Raw genomic sequence first — 21,384 nt, 5'->3', positions numbered from 1 at the left:
GTTTTTGCCCTTGGCATGGACCCACTGTGATCTGAAAAAATAACGTTTTTTTTCAGCATCATTACTGAGAGTGCTTTGAATTCTCTCGTCGTACTGAAGGTTTATATTTGTGGCATATTTCAGGTGGAATTATTTCTGAATACACATCCAGGCCTTTACCTGAAAGATTTATAATGTTGGTCTGTTTATGTACGAGGGGTCCGATGTTTTCAATGGATCATTTTTCTATATGCCGTTAGCTCTATGTAGTAATTTATTCTATAAGGTTAGTGCAGTACAATGGAAACAGTTTTACAGTAATTTACTGTAGTTCAATCAGGAGAGGTAAATTAATCAAAGATAAATATTTATTTTACACATGTGCTATTGAATTATTGTCAGATAATCTTTGGTGCTTTGACTCTACAGGGCGATAAGGTGATTGAAGATGTTTACCCTGAGGGGCAGCAAGATCTACCCCAACGTGGAGTCCGGACGCTGGTGGTGGAGGTGTTAGCTGATGATGTCGTCTGGGCTGATGGGATGAAGAAGCGGACTGCACTGAAGAATAGGGTCGGCCAAAACAGCTATAGATTAGTCTGAGGCTGAAGGGATGAAGAGGCTGACCAAACTGTGAAGACTGGGGTTGACTGGACGATGGCTGATGCTGTGATGTGAGGCTGATGGGATGAAGAAATTAAGCTTATTGAACTGTTGGAGAAGATGGCTGGATGATGTCATCTGAGGCTTATGGGATGATAAACTGAAAATATTGTATCAGGCTGAAGGGATGAAGAGGCCAACTAAAACGATGGGCTTATGCTGTGATCTAAGGGTGATGTGATCGAACTGCGAAGGGGTGGTGATGATGAGGAGGTGGTTGGTGAAAAGTCCAATTGCATGAATGAGAAAGCCATATTTAAAAACAGACAGCAGCATGATGGGCCAACGATGAGGGAGTGGATCAGTGCTATTGGATAGATGTGATAGAGGTGATGTGAACAGCTGATTGAGCATGCAGAGAGGAGGGAGCAGTTTAAATTACAGTGTGCTGCATCAGAGAGAGTAACATTGGTTATTTGCATTATTCCAAGTGCATCATAATTTAATGACGCTGGTTCAATACACCATAGCAAAGACATCCATTCATATCATATTTCTCCCTGAGTTTCAGATTAGATTTCAAATACAGATTCATTAAGAAAAGGGCTAAACCATCAGTAACTGAAACTTCACACACAGAAGATGACATCACATTTTACAAACACGTGACACACTGTTTGACTGACAGAGGATATAACATACCATAGCAGTAACACTACTGAGACTGAAGACAGTCAACACTTTACAATCAGGAGAGACTTAAGTAAGAGTGAACAGTTATTTATCTAACAGTTTAGGAAAAGATAAATATGCAATGTCTTTGGCGATTAGACTTCATCATCAGAGGGGTAGCAGGGCAGCAGGATAGGATACCCCCTTGATAGGGTCTACTGATGATGGTTTCTGAGGCTGTGTCTAAACTCTGCTGAGCTGGTATGAAGGTGACTGAGGCGGAGGAGCTGTCACACTGACATGGAAAAACTGACTGCGGAAGAGAAAGAACATATTTTAAAATTTGACCGCCGCAGGATGATTGGTTGGGAGAGATTGTGGCAGAATCTGGTTGGTTTGTTACTTAAAGAGTAAACGCCCATAAATCAGCTGATCTTCAGAGCAGGGAGACGGTGGAAGAGGTAGAGACGGAGTGGATAAGTTGAATGAAGAAAACTGAATGAATGTGTGAGAGAATATAACCAGTCTTCCTGCTTGAACTTACGCTGAGCTCCATTTAGATGATGTTAAAAAAAAAAAGAGTCAATGAACCGGTTGGTCTGACTAAAACTGGACTTTTAAATAATATATTTAGCAATCATTAATCTTTTCTTTTCTTTTCTTTGGTTGGTATTGATAAAAAAGTTGAAGTTGTGTTTCAGGAAACAAAAACTACTTACAATGCAGTTTCAGTTGTGAGATAGATCTGTTTCTTTGTTTGGATTAAATAGGAAAAAGCTGCTCAAAGTGATAGTTCTCTGCAGCAACATTAAGAAACCTAGGAGTTCAGCTTTACTGCTTTCTGGATGGCCAGTCCCTCTAACCAGCTGGTGAGATGGTGAAAAAATGTAAATAAGCAACAATTGTCTGAAGGAACCTTCTAGTTCAACAAACAGTGGATTCTTGGACTGCAGGACATTTGACTTGTAGTTAGTATGTCACAAACCTGACATACTACAAACATACACAGTTACTCTCCCATTATGTAGACAAGCAGAGGCGCCTGAAGGGATGACTTTGCAAAATGAAATGGTCATTGCAGAGGAATGGTGAGAAAATTTCATGTCAAGGACATCGATTTTGACTTTGCATGCTCATGACGGCCGTAACAGTGCGTTTTGCGTTTACATGTGGACGAAGATGTTTTTGAGGCCATCAAAACTGTAATTCCACATCTTCCCCATAGTGATGACCTAACTAGAACAAGCAGTGATTTGAAATAATTGGTATATTTTATTTTATTCAACAATACTTACCCTCCATCTCAACTGTTGTTTTTCAGCTTTTAGGTCAAAATGTCATGTTCCAGTTATCCACTCTGCTGCTGTTCCTATAAACACCTGCTGTTAGTCAGAAAGTATAACTCCCCCTGAGGTTCAGCGTGGAAGGTCAACCAGACCTCAATCACCTCTTCATGACTCACTGACTACGGCCCCTCGCCAGCTGCCCAATTGTTTTTCAGTTTTTTCTTAGAAATTGTAAAATTCAGAGCAGACAGTAGCCCATATGCAACAGTAAGAGAGGTGAAGACATGGGCAAAAGGTTTATAAAAAGAAGAATCGAAGGGAAGCAAAGACAACAAAGGGAAAAGCAGATGCAGTGATGGACGGATAGACAAACTTTGTTTTTGTTAATTAAGAAAGAATTCAGACAGGAATCAGTAGAACCACACTGTAGTAAAGATCACTATTTGTTTCCTTTCACTTCCTCTCTTTTCCTACTGCACCTCCTTTAGTACACTTCCTGGTTTCTCACTCGCTCCTCTCCCCCTTGATTGGTTGTTGTTTTGCACTCTGTCACTAATTAATTAGATTGAATTCACCGGCCTACTCCTTAATTAAGACTGCACTCATGTTTTCATCCTCACATGAAGTTCAGCAATGGTAAGGTGACTTTTACTCCTATTTTAGTTATTATCTAGTCCATTTTAATTAATCCTAAGAACTTTATTTATCTTCATTTCCTTCAGAAAGTAACCTAATTTGACTTGTTTATTGTGCTAATATTATTTTATTTGTCTTTCAGCATGGATGTTCAATCCCATGTGTGTCTTCTGTTACCCTCATGATTTACCTCATTTGACAAAATAAACCTGTTACCTAAACTAAAGTCTTGTTGGATTCCTGCATCCTGACCCGATGCCCCCGTGGTGATAGTACCTCAACTTTGAACCCTTCTTAACACACACTATAGCGAAATACAAATGAAATCATTCTCAAGCCTTTAAGGCCAAATATGATGAGCATCGAGGAACTTGGTCCAGACAGATTTTTTTTTCTTCATCAAATCCCAACCGTATCACATTTTACCACCTTCATCCTCTCTGCTGATGGTACAAAGCCTCATAATGTTTATTTTATTACCCTTAACCCTGTATGGAGAAAAAATATGTAATAAAAATTGTTTGTTTTTTTATGCAAAGTGCCATGCAGCAGCGTTAAATCATGCAGCAGTGTTACATCATCATTCTTAATGTTTGGTAACCAACCACCAGCACTTTCACAGCGCTAGATTTAACTCAAGAGGTTTGGACTTTTTAACATACGTGAAGCGACGTAAGGCTGAGCTTATGTTTACTCACAACGTCCAATCACAAAAGAGAAGGACTGTGTCACTGTAGCCAATCATATTAAGGGATACCAGTGACTGTGTGCCAAGCAGGGAGACGTTTTGCGAGCAGGAGAGCAGAGGGCTTGTACCAGGCAAGAGGAAATAATGATCTGCACGCATGTAAAAAAAAAATTCTCATCTCAGGCTGCAAAAAAAGCACGCTCAAGCACAGTAATACACAGTACATGCAAGCTTCAGGTAGTGACAAGGTGGATACTACACACACCCACATGGCCCAGAAGAATAGCAAAGAGAACCTAAACATAGAAAACCACATTGAAAAGTCTGCAGAAAAAAAGGCGGGCACAGTAGAGCCAGGTTGAGGTGCGAGCAATCACCCTGGATCAGACTGTCTCTCTACATTACCTCTACTCCCTCATGAAAATGAGAGAAGAGAGGAGCAAAGAGCTTCTTTTGCCAAATCTGCATACGCTTTGTCCTCTCATATTGTTCCTCTACAGTGTGCTCCCAGGAAACCGTCAGTCTCATGAAATTAAGTATCCGCTGACTTGCAGACCATTACACTATGTCTACCTGCATCTCCCAATCATGAGCACTATTTGGTTGGCCTAAAAACATACCTCCTCTATATTTCTCTCCCTCAAGGACAAACTGAATGACTGCAATCTTTTCCGAGTACCTCCTAAGTTGACCTGTTGTCTTTAAATTTCATTACCTGCTGCTTAGCTTTTCAAAACCTGGTTATATCACCATGTATACCCACCATGTGATCGACCTATCTTACAATATTTGTGTTTAAACATTTGAAACTTAGAATTTGCCTTCAGCTGAGTCTGTATCTCATGCTATTTGGAGTAGCTGTCGTTTTTTTGCTGTGCAGGTGTGCTAAAACATAAAAGAAGAAATGATAGATTTTAATAAAATGGTTTGGAGCTAGATAATTAAGTGAGCAGGATTTTAACAGCAGATATGCGGGGGTGAAACAGAGGTTGGTTATGCAGTAAGAGGAAGAGTCAGCCCTCTAAGAGAGGCTGTCAGCCTACCAGATAATTACAAGCTCAATTTCAAATTGAACCCTTTGAACTGTCAATTGTAGCTAAATGGAGTTTCCGTACTGCCTTCTCTTATCCTTTCACACAGTCGCACCAACTTTCAACTTAAGACTTAATGGTAGAGCTGCATCTGAAAAAAAGTGGATTTCTTATAATTTTATTTAATTCTGCAAAAAGGAAAACCCGTCTGTGGGGAAACACATGTGCAACCCCGCAACAAGCCCTGAAACAAACACCAAAGCTTAGCTTCAACAGTCAGTTTTATCAACTTTTTACTGTAATTTTTCATTTGGATTTACAAACAATATGTTAGACTTAGGTGTCTTGTCTTAGATGAAGTTGGGACAAGGAATTAATTAAAACAAGACAAAGTTATTAATGTTAAAAAAATAATAATCATAACGGGTCTAATGAGCTCTGCAGAAAAATCAGCTGTGAGATGAACATCCTTTAAAATGCATCCCAACAGAAAATTTAAAAATGTTAAAAGACTTCTTATTGGTATTAGCTAGTGTCTTCAACCAAATGTTTGTAGAGTTTTGAAACTTTATATCCATGCATATCATGGATGGATATCATGACCACATGCTCTGGACACAAACTCGGGAGTAATTATTAATAATATGTAGCATTAACAGCAGCTCGCACAGATTTAAGAACAGCCAACAAATCTCACACTGAAAATTCACGGCGACTTGTCCTATGACCGGTTTATAGTTTATAATAAACAGAGCAAAGTGATGAGTAGAAACGCAGACATCGATGCGCACTCATCGCATTTCAATTTATTTGGACAAAATAGCCCACAAAACAACTATTGATCCCTTGACCTTGGCAAAATCGCAAACAGTCCCTTCATGACCTGAGCGCAATCTGACCTCTCGCTCTCTCTTAAAAAAAAGACAGTTTTAAAAATACATACCAGCAGGGAAGAAGAGATCCCCAATAGTTTAAATGCAAAAAAAAGAACATCAGCTAACATTAAATATTGATCCAAATTTATCGAGAGATTTTGATCGTGACAAAGGAGGCGCTGGATCCAATCACATAGAGGCCAGTCCCGATGTGGGAGGTGCCAGATCTTGTTCCGGCAGGATCCGGCATAAAATTAAGCCCGGACTACAACCCTGTCTGTGTTCTTTACACAAAAAAAGCTAAATTGTGTAACATTAACTTTCTGTTTTGCATCACGGTGCTTGCACTATCTTAGCAGGTAAACAGTCAACAAAATGTGGAACTTCATGATATTATGACTCAGAAGCTTCTCTAAGAAATTGTTCCTTCCTTTTCTTTTATATACATTAAATAATTAGTAGTTTCAGTTGGCACATAGAAACAGCTGTTTGTAGTTTGCACCGCACTCTCTCTCTCTTGTTAACTGTCCTTCACTGAAAAACTAGAAAAGCAAGAAGGCTAAGAAACCCGACTAAGACTTACACATACCGATACGCACCCTGGTTTTAAGTTTCCAAGACGGAGAAAACGTATCCATGTTTTTATTACCTCTCGCTTGGACTACTGTAATTCCCTTCATATGGGAGTAAATCAGTCTTCCCTCTCCAGTCTGCAGTATGTGCAGAACGCTGCTGCAAGGTTTTCAACAGGTACACGGACACATGAGCACATCACCCCTGTACTCACTGGCTCCCTGTTGGTTTTAGAATTCATTAAAAAATGTTATTACTTGTTTTGAAGTCATTGCATGGTTTAGCTCTCTTATTCATAAGATATTTTAATCCTTTACACCCCAGAACCATCACTCAGGTCCTCTGAGCAGTCGCTCCTTGATGTGCTCATAAGAAACTCGGGGGGCGATCGTGCCTTCTCAGTGTCAGCCCCCCCCCCCCATCTGTGGAATCAACTGCCTCCCCTCATCAGGAGGCACTAACTCATACAATTCATTCAAAGCACAGCACAAAAACAACCTTTTTTCCCTGGACTTTGAAACGAGTAAAAACGAATTCAATATTTGATTAGAAAATGTATTGTATGTATGTATTGTCTGTAAAGCACTTTGGCTGTTTTAAACATGATATACAAATAAACATGACTTGAAAGTCAGCAGGGCTTAAAGACTAAAGTGACCTACACAAATACACCAACACTGTTAATGGTTCTGAACTAATGGAAGTGCTATCCACAGCACACACAGAGCACAAACACACAGCACAATAGAAACAGTAATCACAGAGCCATACTGTAGTTACTAACAACTAACAGTAAAAAAAAATATTGTACTTAAAACCACTGGTTTACGTGTGGCATTCTCTGAAGGGAAGTCGTTGATCAAGTCCTCAAAGTCAAACTCTGAGTTAAGTTCTGATTTAATGACCATTAGTGACAGCATGCTAAGGCGTCTCTGTGTCATTTTTGTCCTTACAGTTGCTGAAAAGAAGTGTCAGATACAACAACAGTCTCAACAGAAAAAACAAAGTCTGGGTATTTTGCCAACATTTAAAAGTAGTTTTGGCAAAGAACGAGTCAACTTGACGGACCACCGAGTGTTTGATAGTGATTTCAATGTCGAGTCAATATGGGTATAAGGGTTCCAAATAACTTGCTCCCATCTATGTGTAGAAGCAGAGCTGAATGTGAACTGCAGTAAATCTAAATATTGTCCCATCTCTGGACTGCTGGCATCTATGCTGTTCACACTGCTAAGTTCAGAGAATGTGCAGAACAAGGTACATAAATGATTATTGGGTTTCTTTGCTTTAAATGCGCCTGGAGTCCAATGTACCCCAACATGTTACTGATCAAATGATCTCTCATTCACTCGGACACTTGCCAGGCCCTAGACGCTTGCACACCTTGCCCATGTGATGATCCGTATGCTTATGATTCTCATGTGGTGAAAACTTTCAGTTGTTTACTTTCAGGGTCATCTGGTTTTTTGGGTGTGTGACTTTTCAAGTTTTAAACCACTAGGACAAGGATTCCTGTTTTAACAGTGTGACAGAAAATGAATCTTTATTCCAATGACATAATATGCTGAAATATGTTTCTGACAACTTTAAGGGTCACAGATAAGCAACACTTTCTCATTACTCTGTTTAATCCAGCTGTTAGCAGCTTCACTTTCACACTAAAGTAACCTACTTCCAGTTCATAAACTTTTGTTTGACAGCTAAATAGTGCACCAAAGGCAATCCTTTGCGCAGTCTTATTAATGGACTCTGAAGCTCCTCCAGTGAGCGACTAGTGATACCTCAGTGTACTACTGAACCACGTCTCAGAAGGTCTTTTTTTCCAGCAGCAGTCTGATACTTTAATGAATTTTTTTTAGTTGTGTCTCTGATTCATGGCTGCAAATGATGTCTTAAAAAGTTTCAATGATGTTTGTTGTTTATTTACTTGTTGTGTATTGTGATTGTGCTGTGTTGTGAATGTGGATTGACAAGGTGGCAAATGAGTTTCCCTGCTTGGGATGAATACAGTTTTCTAATCTAATCTAAAGTACATTTCTGGAAATATTTGAGGCGAGAAATAGGCAATGTAGTAACATATTCATGCTTCTTGTTTGTTCAACACTGCCTGGTTTTTACAGTTTGAGCAGCGTTTAAGAGAGAGAGAAAGAGAGAGAGCGAGTGGCTGTACTCTGCACGAGTACATCAACGAGTTGCACCTGAAGCAGCCAAGTTCAGCTGATAGTTTGTCATCCGGTGGAGAGGGAAGCTGCTCTAAGTTTATGTCACCCAGCAGAGAAACAAGGGGAAATGAATGTGTAGCTCTGCTTTCAGACAACATGTACACTGTAAGTAAGTTCAATATTCATCATTTCCATAGGCTATACATCACAGGGAAAAGCCTCTCTTACAAAGGTAATAACAGAATAATAACACTAATCAGAAATAACAATAATCGGCTGACTATGATGATACCTTTTGTGACCCTCAAAACAAAGTGGTGTTGTCTGGCACAAGAGGCTTCAAACCCCCAAAAAATGTCATCTCTAACTTTAAAGTTAATTGTCTGTATGTGTAAGCCTTTACTCCCTGAAAAAAGAGTCAAAAGTTTTTGTGATTTGTAACTTCCATGCAGTTTTCCTTTTGTTTCTGTGCTTCAAGGTTGTTAACAAGTAATAGATTTAGTTTGATAGAGATGTTTATTTCATTGTTTTCTGTTTGCGAGTCACTTTAACGTCCATTGACCCTAAATGCCACAATATTACACTTTTGCTCTCTTTTATAAACCTCACTTTAACAGCACATCCAAACAATAAGCCTACAGTGTCTCATTTGAAACTGTTAGGTAACTGACCGTGCTGCAGTGTTGGTCGACTCGGAAGTGCAAACAGGTGGAAAACAAACACCTGTTAGGACTAATGAACCCAGAGACTGTGAGGAGAATGCATTATCTTACAGCTCGTGATTAATGACAGTTTTGAAGAACCTGTCATTGTATTTCTCTGTTTTAGACACAAGGCTGCTTTAACAGCAGCATGGATACAAGCGGGACTTTGTTTGTATGATTTGGTGTCTTGAGGGATTAATTTCAGGATGCCAAGGCTTCATCCATCCCTTCCCCTCATTCCTCTTAACTTGCCAGCACCACATAAGAAATAAATAGTTTGTCCAGCTGAGAAGGCCGTTTAAGACTTGGCTCTCCTCTTGGGGTGAAGAGTGATGAGATTTTGATCCCTTGTGAGGAACTATTAGCTCCTCACCCTCCCTGCACAGATGGTTGTTTGCACTTTACTCTTCATTTTGGCCACAAAGTGGAAGGCTGGAGGACAAGCAGATGAAGAGAAGAAATTGCCAGTGTGAGGAAAAGCACTGGCCTTTTTTCCTGTCACCTTTGCCATGGCAGATTCATGTGCACTGATAGGAGAACCTCCAATGAAAGACATTGATTAGCAGAGGTGGAAGCAAACGCTTTTCTTTGAATTTTCCTGCTAGTCAGCCCATCAGTGTGGGAGATGTTAAAATGCAAAAATAGACAAGCCATTGCCAAGTCATGAACCAAAACCAAAATTAGGGATAATTTAAGGGTTCCATGGTAATTACAACATATTTTCAGCAACCAAGCTGCATGATACAATGACGGATAGCACAATCGCTTGGTTCTTTGGATTACAGTATGTCATTGGTTGTGAGTAAACATAAGACCAGTATAATGCATTAACAAACACATAATCTGCACTGTACAGTCCATAGACTGTATAGAACATGGATGTAGCCTCAGTGACATCAACCATTGGTTTCTGAAGAGGAATTTTGAAGCCCAGCAATGGTGGTCACCATATTGGAAATGCTGTCTCAAATCTACTTTCAATCAACCCAACAACCAGCAAAGAGGTGGAGCTTTTAGCCTCCGAGCAAACAGCTACAACATGCCTACTAGAGCATGGCTTGGGCCCAAACAAATCAAGCCAGAACCAACCTGTGCATGTTTTTTTCTGATCCGTCTCAATAACTGTATTTATGGACCAGAGCCTGACTAAAAGCTGAATTTTAATTTAATTCATAAGTTGACTTTTAGAATTAAAATTTGAAGTTGTTTGAATCACAGAAGTCTGTTCACATGAAATCTTAATGAGTGCAACCCTACCTACCAAGTCCACGGTCAGGCCGGGTAGAGCTTGGGCCGGGATGCAGACCTCTAATACCTACCTGTCGGTCAGATCAGCCATGCCCCTTGTTCTGAGTAACTCTTATCTTTCATAAAATCACTAAAATAACTGTGGAGTTATGCAAATATTAATGCAGTGTGTGTCCATAAAGAAATTAGCTGTTCTGACCAAATTATTTTTTAAAACCAGGCTGAAAACAGTTTTTTTTTTCAGCTGTATAAAAAGAGTATTTCAGAATGGATGTGTATGTGATTTCTGGGGATTTTGCAGCCAGCCTCTTGTGGACACTCAAGGAGCTGCAGGTTTTTTACACTTCCACTTTGGCTAGATTTTCAAACACTGGAGGTAGCCACACACATAATATAATAATAATATATTTTTATTTCTAATTTCTGCATAAAAAAATCTGTAACCATTAAAATCTTTATTTACTATGAAATGAAATAGAGGCCAGTATTTGAATCACAAGCCATTTTTATGATTTTTATTGATTTTTATGATTTAGGAGAATTATTGTGAGGTCCCCCCTCCTACTGTGTGCTTTGCCCTCTCTGTCTGTGTTTGTTTCCCTGCAGGTTACTGGTGATGGTGTTCAGCCGCACCTTGCCAGTCCCTCAAGTGTACTTGAGATCCGGCAGTCGACCTATTCTCTTTCTCAGCCTCTCTCGGCCTCTCATCCTCACCAAACCATTTCTAGTCACTCCCTGCGTAGTTTATTTTGTTAGTATAAATTCACAACATACAACATGCAGCAGACACCACACACTCACACACACCCGACACACTGACTAATTGACAAATACAACTCACTCCCCTTGCAATTCGTTGTTATTCTTGGTATATTTAGTTAAAAAAACGTTCGCATCATTTAGTTAAAACACCTTGATAGCCAGGTCATGAAAAAATCAGGTCATGAAAACCTCCCTTCCAACAAAACCTTTTTGCGTGCCTTAGACCTAATTGCAGAATTTCATTGCAGTCATTATGATCATTCAATAAGGTGTGTTATTTTTGTAAGTAATGATACTCAGGAACTGCTTGATCGCTGACCAGAGACAAATGCACACTTGAAAACGAGGGTGCATTTCAAGGTTATTCCAGGTTTTCTTCTGAGCACTGCCGTTGTGTTCACCTGAGAATTTTCTCTCTTCACTTTGAAGCACTATTTTCTTTTCTCACATCTGCCTCCGCTAATCCCTGAAAACAATATCCTCTTTTCTCAGGACTCAAGGGGTAACTCAAGAGGTAAATCTCCCCTCCCCTCCTGGCAATTGCAAAGTCAGTGATGGGTTGAGCTTGTCTCTGCTTAATAACATTTTCTCTCTGCAATTTTCATATCAAACAGGAATGTGCTGGATGAAGGATTCAGCAATAAAAAAGACATTTCAGATGCCTGTTTGTTGGGATTGAAAAGGTATCTCTATAAAGCTATATTTGTACATTACACCTTTATGTGCTGAAGGTCTTTGCAGCAATACATAAAGTGTTTACTTACAATGCTAATAAAAGGTGATTCAACAGTCAAGGTAGCTTAGCCACCTGGTTAAGAAATAAAAGGCTGTGACAAGACTGGAAAATTTACTCAGACAGACTATTGATTGACTCGCTGAGGTGTATGTTCAGAGAACTTTTTATCTTACTCCCCTAACCTTGTGACTACTGATCTCAGTGTATCCCAACTGTCACATATTATGAATACGTACGACACTGTGCTCACCACTCCGCATATCTCCTACAGTTACCTCTACCAGCCGTGCAGGAAAACCTTTAAGTGATTGTGGAGAGTTGGATAAGCTTTTGCACAGAGCTTAAATAGTTTAGAGGATACGACTTCAGTAGAGGCAGCAACAGAGCAGCCGGCTGAGGACAGGCTGGCTGGCTGGCTGGTATACGGTTGCTCAGGCAGGAGCAGTTCACAGAGGTAGCAGACTCATTTGCATGGAACAGGGAGTCTTCAGTTTTTAAAACAGAGTCAGGTTTTTGGGAGCTTTTCTGTTAGGAAAAGTAAAAAATATTTTGTTATTCAACAACATTTGTTATTCAAAGACCATATGACTACATCTCTTCTCAGGGGACTCAATGCACTTGATTTGCTTAAGTGTACCAAATGGGGTTCCAAATGGTGTTCAACTGTATCCAAGACACCACTAGGGCCGTCAAAAAGCACAACATGCATTGCTTTCCTGCTTCAACCAGCTCAGGAAACCCGCGGGCATGGTCTTCTGGGAGAGGTGACAATATTCTAATCGCACTGGAGAAAATACAATTGTGATAATAGCTCCACCCATTCACACGCTGATGGCAGTGGTTGCTTTGTAGTGAGACCATCAGAAGTAACTAATCCCATTCATACGCATTTATGCACCGCCGACAAATCAGGGTTAAGTGTCTTGCCAAAGGACACATCGGACATGTTGCTTCAGGAGCTGGGGATCGAAACCCTCGACCTTCTGGTTGAGAGGCGACGACTCAACTGGGCCACAGCCGCCCGTGTAAAGATGTGAAGGGGTAATGGTGTCCTGAGTAGAGAATGAGCTCAAACTCCCTCAGTGTGTGTGTTACAATGTGAGTTTCTTCGTTTTGTGTTTTGAAAGCGAATCCAACCGTGCATGTAAGTTAGTGCATGTGAGTCTTTGATTGTATCCCACTGCTGAGCTAATCACTATTGCTCTGCACTGCGCAATTACTGGCAATGAACAGGTGATAACAGTGACAACGTCATTGCTTAAGCATAGAACCCACCAACCCCCCCAACCCCCCACCACAGGTCAACAATGTCAGCTGTGTCAGCACCGTGCCAATGTAAACACTGTTCGAGCTGTTAGATTACAACCTGCTCTTATTCCCAGGGCATCAAATACCAACAACCAGAGTTGAAATCCGCCTGAATAATAGATGTGCTCTGTATTCCATATAGAGCTTCTTAGAAATAAATATATTCAGGAAGTTGTGGGTGGATATAGATCACCATTTTGGTGTTTATGTAAAATGCATCTCTTTTCATCACAATTTGACTTTTATTCCCTGTGTTACAGAGCCTTCATGCACACTGGGGTTGAATGTAAGCCCAGATATACTCAATCCACCCCATTCACAAAGTTTGTAATGATATACACATGAAAAAAGAAAAAACAATTATTTAAGTTCAGCTTGAAGTCATGGGGCTTGCATACCACTTTAAGGTATGAAGTGTTTTTTTTTCCATCCCAATGATTCAATAAAGCTCCAAACCAACATCTTCTAGTCGAGAAAAAAAAGGAGGAAACCTGCCAGGCTCACAGAAAAAGCAACACTCAATGACACTATTACGCTGCTAGCACAAATTGTGAACCACTGCACCATGTAATTGACCTTGCCTGCTCAATAAACGTTGAATGTGCGCAGACAGAAATGCTGTGAAGAGGGGATCCTTACGTAATTACACAAAGGTTCTTTAATCAGAGAAAAAAAGCTATACCGAACGCAAACAAGCACTTAATAACTTGGACACAGACAGAAGGCAGATGGAGCGGGTAATTGTAAGGAGTCACAGAGTACACAGAGTGTTAAATGAAACTAAATGTGATTTTTACCCCAGTAGGCAATAACACTCACTTGTTGTTTTAAAAAAATCCTCTTTAACAGTAAGCTGCATTCTAATGTTTATGTGTGAATGGGTATGTTGTGGTTTCCATTGCAAAGCTGCATCCTTGTAATCCGTCAGTCAGAAGCTTTTCAGAGGGGTGTAATAGGAATCGCAAAAGTGGTTTTTTGAATTTTCTTTGTAAACTCTGGCTCTGTACACACTCTCATAAGAGCCCATCATAGAGCGCTTGGTGCAACATTTGACGCCCTCTCTTGTATGAAAGATAACAATCATTGCTTGTCTGCTTCAGACAGACTGATAGGGCATTCTGAGAGCCATTGATGAATATACAATAAAAACGTTTTTGAAGCAAACAACACTGCTGCACGGAAGGAGAGGGATGCTGTAGGAAATGATTGTGTTCTTTTGTTAATTATAGATTTTAAAATCTGATGAACTGCCAAAGACTCCCTTTTATTTCTAATGTGAACACTTCAGACAGCACCACTCTTAAACTTTAACAGTTGTTCCACTTATCTCATGTATTTCAAAATATGAATACCTTGTCTCTCTTCTTCAAGGCCACCTGTTTTCATTAATTTCTTTATTGTTTCCTCATGAGAGCATTGAGTGGTCCGGGTGTTCACTGGTGATGATTGAGAGACATTTTCACTTGAATGTCCCACACCTTTGCACACACAGTGCTGTCTACTTAAGAACAAATGTGTGAGAGCACACTTGTCACTGAAAGGTGGTGTTGTTTTTCTGCTAAATGGTAATTCTGAGCAAGAGTAGTGAGCATGATTTTTTTTCCTCTCAAGGTTAGAGCTATTCCTCCTACGCACCTGCTCCATGAGCTAGTTGGACGTGCGAACACCTCCTTTGAAAAAAGTATTGGAAAAGTAAAAGCATCAATACCACATTACTCTCCACTTCAAGCCCCCTGCATTCCTAATGGAACTTAACCGTCTTTAAGAAATGTTTAACTGGTTGAAAAACTCTGAATTTACACATGCATGCAATAATAGGTCCAAATAAACGTACCGGACCATCCGAGTTGAATCTTTGTTTACATTTTTTCAATTCACTGAACTCTGAAAGCAAAGTCTTAAGACATTCAAATGGAGATGATATAAGTATAATTTAATGGTACACTCAAGGAGTCTGTGGCTGCACAGCTCCCACTCTTCATCCCTGAAACAATCATCCAACTCCACCTACAAGCGGCTTGAACGCTCTGCATGTTTGGTCCAGTACTTTTACACACAGGGAGGATCAGCAAGGTAGTAAAAAGTTAAGTTATGATGGTGTCAGAAGCTTTTTGGTTCTCTCTGGTTATCCAAGAAGTATAGAAGTAGAGTTTTCAGGATATAAAATTCATAATTCTAAATCAGTATTAATGTTTCATAATGAAGAAGAAAGAAACAATCCCATAGTAAACACTCCATTTGTAACAACCAAAAGGTTTTACATACTCAGCTGACCCTGAGTCTAATTTGTTAATAAAATTGATCTTCATACTACTGGAGCTTTTTGACCTCTTTACGCCTTTCACTCTCGATGCACCTTTGTGGTTGTTGAAGTTGTGCCAGAAAATCCCACTCTGCTTCTTCACATACTCTGCTGTTAACATTACCCATGAACTCAATAACATTATTCCAGCAAATTAAAACTCCCTAAAACAATAGAAAAACATATAACATATATTTAAGAAATATAATTACAATCTGGCATGTTGCACTTAACCAGGTGATGTGCCTGCATCTTCTCAGTTTACTCCTATTTAGTTTATACTGCAAGGATGGAGGATTTAACTCATGATACTAAAGGTAATCAGAGAGTAAAAACACTTTATGTTGATGAAAGTTTGCTTCATCATATGTCTGCTAATAATCATCACTCAGTGCAGTGTCAGGTGTGTTCAGTTTATATATTCCCTTGAGTTGCTGCACTCTGTGCTCTCTTATTGTCTCACCATCAGAGATAGTGAGAGGTTCTCTCACTTTTTATGTTGTCTTTTAGAAGTGTGTGATTCTGCATAACCACCACTTGATTTGTTTATTTCCAGCAGCTCTACGTGTAGTTTGTTGGTGCTGTGAATTTTGGACCTATCCTATTTGTTTCTTTGTAAACACGAGCCTGCTGGCCTTTGTGTCTCAGAGTTTATTTATTCTTACCTTTAATCTAGTTTTTACAAGCTGCTTGGCCCACAGCCTATTTGTTTGGCTTGTAACTATTTTAGTTCTTTCTTCCCTAACCAACCCCCCTCCTATTCAATGTCTTGCTATTTTAGGGGTTATCCCGCTGAGAAGCTGTAATATGATGGGGATCCGCAATTGCGCCCCACTACAGACATCCAGATGTCTGTGCTAAATGTGTCAATGAGAAAGGTACTCTACATACTGACTATGGAAATGACCAAAGATTCAGAACTTCTGCTCAGATGTAATAAAATGTTTGTCAGAGGAATTTAAAACTAAAATTGTTTTAAAGGTTAAACCCTGTGTTTATATTTGGAGGACTTTGCACAAACGGAGAAAGAGACAAAACGTCTGGACTTTGGACTTCTTCAAGCCAGGAGTTCTATGAATTAACTGAATTTTATTTAATCTATCTGAAAATCTATCCTAAAAGTGTCTAATTTAATGATCAAAATACCCAGATGACCCAAAGGTAAAGGTCCCCGTTGTTACAAAGGTAACAACGGGGAGAACAATTTTACAGGCATACATTTAGTCAATTGCCAAAGCAATGGACAACCCAGAATCTGTCATGAGAAGACTCAGAATGAAAGCAAAAGACATTGCAAGTTTATATTCAAACACAAATGCATAGCCTATAGACACATAACAAACTGTTCTCTTCCACCAGCTCCTCTATGTTCCTGCCCGCTTAACTTCTTGAGTCTCTGGAAGTCTCTCCCGCAAGCCATCCGTGACTCTGACCCTCTCTCCACTTTTAAATCCCATCTCAGAACTGACCTCTTTAGAATCACTCATCCATTGTAACCATGCCTTTTTTTTACTTTTCACTGTGTATCGTTTCTGCCTTTATAATGTTGCCTTTTAATGCATATTATTTTGTATTTGTGCTGTTTTCATTGTATTCTTAAGGTGACCTTGTGTCATGAATTGCCCTTTACTGAAATGTATTATTATGTAATAATTAGCTGTTGCAGAGGTGATGTCTAACGTCTTCTCCCGGATTTCTTCATTTGTTTTTTTAACAGTGTACTCGACTTGACATTTCCCAAATGAAGCGTGACAGTGTCTGTTTATATAAAATGGGCATCAAGCAGCTGAGAATGGCAAAGCTTTCTCAATCAATATTTAGGGCACATCCGCTTCAAGCTTTGTATGCTAAACATTTAACCACAAAGCCTCAAATGAGGAGACAGTTTTTTAGAAAATTAGCTCACAGCAGAATTTATATGAAGTTTGATGTGAAGAGTTGCCAAAGCGTTACAAAACACCGGCCTTTTATTCAAAACAGCTCCTCTCTTCTGTAGCGAAGTGAACTTTCTCCCTGGACATCTTATATTAGAACTTCATTAAGAAGCCCATAGTGCTGCAAACCTTCTCACCTCGTCTGACCCCGTCCTCTCTGCGAGTCAGCCGGGGTACAGAACTCTGATCTTATCTCACAGACAATCCCTGCTTAGACACCTGATGAAAGTTCCCCACCCTCACCTGTGAGAGCTTTCTGACAGAAACCCAACATTCACTTTGTTCAATCTTATTGAGTTTCCCTGACCTGGTGACACTGAAGACTCGTATCTCAGGAGGCTCTTAAAGCCATCAGGGCTCAAATAAACTTTATAAATCTATTTCAAATGAAATCCCAATATACTTTTATTAAGAGACAGAAAAGATTTAACAAGACAATGCATGTTTATTTTAAAGATATTTACTTCTATACTACATGCAGTGTTGTGCTTTTGGTTAATAGTTAAACCAACCTTACCTCCAGATGAATGTCACAATGTTCTGCTTTTCACAGTCAATAATTCTTACTAGAGTAACACTGCGCGACAACTCAGCCTGATTCTATTGTGTCTGATTGGACTGCGTCAAGCACCATAGCCCAAAGCAGAACGCTGTTTTTACCCCGACGCCCCGTTTCTATTTTCCTCTCTATCGCTGGCGTCAACAGACAGGGAACGAGGAAGAAGGTTGCTCTACAAGGCACTGACAATCGCTTTTCTCACTCAACAGAGCTTGGTAGCTCGTCTTACAAAGTGGAGTTAGAGGTCCATTGATAATATTCACATCTGTGATTGAAATGTTTTTGTAGCATGTGGGCTAATTTTAAATAAGCATTTAAGCCAAATTTAACTAAATAAGAAATAAGGTAGGTTTCTAGGAGCTCAGGTGTTTGTATATCAACAAAATCCAAACACAGGTAAGTTGAAATAATAATAATTGTATTTCACAAAAATACTTTCAATATAACAAAACAATAGAGGCCTTCAAGTTCAAAACACAAACAAGATAAATGTCCTCTTTCCTAATCGGAAAGGCTCTCCATGGGTCCATTCAAAAAAAAGTCATTGTCTTTTCCCGTATTCCAGAAAGTCTTTTTTTGCTTAATCCTACCATCTTGTAGCAGGGGGTGAAGTAGATCTCAATGGTTAGCTCGCCATCTTCACGGAGTAGTTGCATACAAAAAACCTGACCGCTGTGTAAATTAATGTACCCGTTGTCCCGTCTTGGGCAACCAAACAATTCTGTCGTGCTGTGCAAGCATGAGATGAGATGAGAGGAAGTAACCTCGTGAACCGGATGTTTATGATAAGTGGGTTGAGCTCTGATTGGTTGATGGAGTTTAGCGGAGTTCCGGTGAGATTATGGAATGTTAAGGAAAAAAAAATAGGCATACAAAATAAAATGAAAAACGATTAATCATAATTCATGGAGGTTCACTGAGGTCACTCCCCTCTCAAAGAAAAAAAATAGAGGGCTAAATCAAATTCAATTAACCTGGGTTACATTGTGCTCTGACTTGTGTCAACACTGGGGGGATTTTTTTTTTTTTTTTTTCAGCTCACCACGAGCCGTTTATCGACGAGCCTCTGAGTTGGGATTTGAGTCAGCTGCTGGTTAATACAAAGCACCACACATCGGTTTGTCCACCTTCCGTACAAGAGCACTAGATGTTATTCTCTTTGCAAAGGGGGGGATACTGAAATTCACAGAGTATAGAATTCAATATTTAACAGATGCAGTGCGGACGGCGAGCCGGTGGGTGTGTGATCATGATGACATATAAAGCTTGCATGCTGTTAGGATGCTTAACATCCCAAATGTGAAATTGTCGAAACCGTGAGATGGTTGTATTATTTTGCACAACATCCTAAAGTTCCTTTCTGGAATCAAAATTCAGTAACATCTAGGAGGAGGAAACCTCATCACTGTGGACACACCTACTCCTGCAGCGCTGTTCAACACCTCGGGACACAGAGCAGCACAAGAGATGAAAAGAATGGGAAGAAGATTGCTCGCATCAAATTTAAAACTCTGCTGCTTAAACTTAAAACGTCTCCTCCTTACTTTAACTCTCTCATCCTGGTCTACACTCCCTCCCGCCCACTACGCTCTGGCAATGAAAGGCGTCTGATCCAACCTTCACAACAGGGTCCTAAGTCTCTGACTAGACTTTCAAACTCCATGTGATCTGCAGAGTCCCTCTGCACCTTTAAGAAAAAGCTAAAGACCCAGCTCTTTCATGAATACCTACTAACTTAATGATGATGGTCTCCATATTATTGATGATGATGATGATGGTAATGACGATGGTTTTTGTTTGATAACGATGACTCATAAGATGGTTTCTATACTGATTAGAGCTCTCAAGAACTGCCCTCAATGTTGTGCTTTGCCTCTGGTCACTTCCTGTCAGCACCTGTGTGTCCAATCAGACTCAAAGCTGATCGTTTGCTCTTACTGATATTGTTCCCCTTTTTCTAGATCCTTGCTTGTGTTGTACTTACTCTCTGATGTACGGCGCTTTGGAGAAAAGCATCTGCTAAGAGAATTGTAGAAGATTGCTGCCACGTGGCATCTTCTTTGTTTTATTGCCTTTCTGAACGCACAGGCAAGCTGTCCATATTTCTATATAGTCCGAGACCACAGAACATATAATGGACATCAGTTGTCCCCTATCACTGCTACAGGTTGATGATTTATTTCAAGAATATTCATTCCATTGTTAGAGTTGAAACGCATTTTTTTTGGACCTCGTCATTTCAAAAGGCCCCTCTTCTTTTATTGTTGGTCTCCGAGGGCATGAGCAGACAGGCTCAGACTTGATATAAAGCATTGGTAATGTGTCCTGCATGTGTAAATAGATGACGAAAGTCAACACAGAGAAAAGCAGCAGAAGGGGGAAGTGAACTCCACACAGCCTACTGCAATAATGCAATGTGAAAAAAAAAGTGTCACCCAACCGGTACATGGAACGCAAGGTTATCCAAACTGAGATATCAAAGTCCCACGCCTCACTATCAGCAGGCAAATGGGGGTACAGCTCCAAATTAACACAGCAGCACATTGACACAAACATGCCAATGAGATCGATTTGCTTTGAACAGAAAAAATAATGACCATCACGGCCCATCACATAAACAAAAGCCTAAAAAACCCAATTAGTGGCGGCTTTTATGATGGATGAAAGGAACTGTCTGTAATGGTTTGTTAATAATAAGTGAAACTTCCCCATTTAGACAACAATGCATTGGGGAGGGGGGGGGGGCTGTTGGGATGTGACCCATTTGTATCAAACATCTGCAGCTGCTCACAGTCAGTGTGATTCACTGGAGTCTGAAGCGCCCAAATTGTGACAGATGAGGGGAAATAATGATAGGTAGCAAAGCAGCCGTGTGACTGAGTGCTCGGCGCTGTAGGAAAGCAGTGGTGCGTGTGCTGAGGATGCCAACATGCCAGAGGTACAACTGAGAGGGAGGTGTGATAAATATCCAAACTCTCGTGTGGGATTTATCAGCTGCTAGCGGCTAAACAGTTTGCGTAAGGTAAAATCAACAGTTATCTTTTATTTAATACTATGGTGATACATGGACTACAAGGAGGATTTTGCCACTGGTTTGGCAGAAAGGACTTGATTCCAAAGAGATGTAATACACCAATATCTCAACTCTTGGCATGATTATTTTGGGCCCTTTTTTCCCCTTGGATTATCCTGAGAAAAATCAAGATATTTTTTTTCTCGGTTTTTTAAAATTATCTTTTCAAGTTTTACCCTGATGTGAGGTTTGTTAAAGTTCACATATGCAACACTTGATACAGTACTATGTGTCCTTAGCCTGTCTACAAACC

Source organism: Labrus mixtus, chromosome 14 (assembly GCF_963584025.1).
Source record: "Labrus mixtus chromosome 14, fLabMix1.1, whole genome shotgun sequence".
Taxonomy (NCBI): Eukaryota; Metazoa; Chordata; class Actinopteri; order Labriformes; family Labridae; genus Labrus; species Labrus mixtus.
Note: the sequence above shows the minus strand (reverse complement) of the source record.